We start from the raw sequence: 2,450 nt of genomic DNA, 5'->3' as shown, positions 1-2,450 counted from the left end.
AAAAAAAAAAAAAAAAAAAAAAAAAAAAAAAAAAAAGAAAGAAAGAAAGAAAGAAAGAAAGAAAGAAAGAAAGAAAGAAAGAAAGAAAGAAAGAAAATAAAAGAAAACTGAGGGGCCAGGCGTGGTGGCTCATACCTATAATCCCAGCACTTTGGGAGGCCAAGGCCGGTGGATCACTTGAGGTCAGGAGTTCGAAACTAGCCTGTCCAACATGGCAAAACCCCGTCTCATTAAAAAAAAAAAGAAAGAAAACTGAGGCTCAGAGGCTGAGCTATTTGCCCAAGATCACACAGCTTGTAAGTAGTGATGGGTTTTTTGTTGTCGTTGTTGTGTTGGGTTTTTTTGACATGGAGTCTCACTCTGTCACCCAGGCTGGAGTGCAGTGGTGCGATCTTGGCTTATGGCAACCCCTGCCTCCTGGGTTCAGATGTTTCTCCTGCCTCAGCCTCCTGAGTAGCTGGGACTGCAGGCATGAGCCACCACACCCGGCCTTGTTTTGTTTTTGTTTAGAGACAGTGTCTCGCTCTGTCACCCCAGCAGGAGAACAGCGGTGCAACCATAGCCCACTGCAGCCTGAACCTCCTGAGCTCAAGGGATTCCCTGGTCTCAGCCTCCAGTGTAGCTGGGACTACAGGCCTGCACCACGATGCCTGGCTAATTTTAAACTTGTTTTGTAGAGACTGGGTCTCACTACATTGGCCAGGCTGGTCTTGAACTCCTGGCTTCAAGCAATCCTCCCACTTTGGCCTCCCAAAGTGCTGAGGTTACAGGAGTAAGCCACCATTCCTGGCCACTTATTTATTTTCCATCTTTCCAATAGACTGTAAGATCCACAGAACAGGGATTACTGTCTATTTTCTTCCTTTCTTTTTTGAGACAGAGTCTCCATCCATCACTGAGGCTGGAGTGCAGTGGTGCAATCTCAGCTCACTGAAACGTCCGCCTCCCAGGTTCAGGCAATTCTCCTGCATCAGTCTCCTGAGTGGCTGTAATTACAGGCATGAACCACCAGGCCTAGCTGATTACTGTCTGTTTTCTTTATTGCTATATCCCCAGATCTAGAGTAGTGCCTGGCAAATAGTAGGTGCTCAATAAATATTTGATAAATGCATAGCTTAGATATAAACTTTCCTTTTCTTTTTGAAATACAATCTTGCATTATTCTGCCTTTTCTGACTTACCACCTTGTCATGACTTTTACATATTGCCTCAAACCTTTATTATTACTGTTCTTATTTATTACTATTTTAATCACTGAATAATTTGCTTACACATGCTTCTGCTCCACTTTAGAAGGCCAAATTTACAAATCTGATGAAAACTATGAACCCTCTCCCCAGGGAAATACACACACACACACACACACACACACACACATTCACACACACACACAATTTCTTTTTAATGTTTGCAACTAGGACAAGAAATCTGCATTAGAGGATGTTTGTATTAATTAAAAATAACTCAGGTCAGACGTGGTGGCTCAAGCCTGTAATACCAACACTTTGGAAGGCTAAGGTGGGCGGATCACGAGGTCAGGAGATCAAGACCATCCTGGCTAACATGATGAAACCCATCTCTACTAAAAATACAAAAAATTAGCCAGGTGTAGTAGCACATGCCTGTAGTCCCAGCTACTCAGGAGGCTGAGGCAAGAGAATCGCTTGAATCTAGGGGCGGAGGTTGCAGTGAGCTGAGATCACAACACTGCACTCCAGCTTGGGCGATAGAGCAAGATTCCATCTCAAAAATAGCAAACAAACAAACAAACAAAAAACCTTAGCTAGGCACAGTGACTCACACCTGTAATCACAGTACTTTGGAAGGCCAAGGTGGGCAGGTCACTTGAGGTCAGGAGTTCGAGACCAGCCTGGTAAATATGGTGAAACCCCATCTCTACTAAAAAGACAAAAATTAGGTGATGTGGTGATGCACACCTGTAGTCCCGGCTACTCAGGAGGCTGACACAGGAGAATCACTTGTACCTGGGAGGTGGAGGTTACAGTGAGCTGAGATCGCCCCACTGCACTCCAGCCTGGGTGACAGAGCGAGACTCTGTCTCCAAAAATTAATAAAATAAAATAAAATAAAATAAAGGATCAGAGAGAAACAAAAGTAATAAGATTGTTGACGGCAAGCAGCGATACATAAATTATATATAATAAAGTTTGAATGCATTTTAAATGTAATCTTATTGTTTCTTTTGGTTACAAAAGTAAACAAGCCAAAAGGAATGCAACTTCAAACTCTACATAAATATCGATTATGGAAAGTGGAAGACATCTATAATCCTACCACCCAAAGATAACCAGTTAGATACATATTCTTCCAGATTTTATTTGGCATACACCAGCTTTTTTTATTTGGGAAAGTTTCCATGTGCAGGCATATCTAATTTTTCTAAATGCCTATGTAATATTCCATTAAGGACGCTTCATAATTTTTTTTTT

The 2,450-nt window shown here is 42.1% G+C and overlaps 1 protein-coding gene across 1 annotated transcript in view; it reads left to right on the top strand.

Moving 5' to 3' along the window:
• The window catches only part of PLA2G1B (phospholipase A2 group IB), a 7,367-nt gene that overhangs the window by 3,800 nt on the left and 1,117 nt on the right, over positions 1-2,450 (top strand). The window lies entirely within an intron of this gene.

The sequence above is a fragment of the Cebus imitator genome, unplaced genomic scaffold (genome assembly GCF_001604975.1).
Source record: "Cebus imitator isolate Cc_AM_T3 unplaced genomic scaffold, Cebus_imitator-1.0 Scaffold434, whole genome shotgun sequence".
NCBI lineage: Eukaryota > Metazoa > Chordata > Mammalia > Primates > Cebidae > Cebus > Cebus imitator.
The sequence above is the reverse complement of the archived record's forward strand: the minus strand, read 5'-3'. Positions and strand labels throughout refer to the sequence as shown.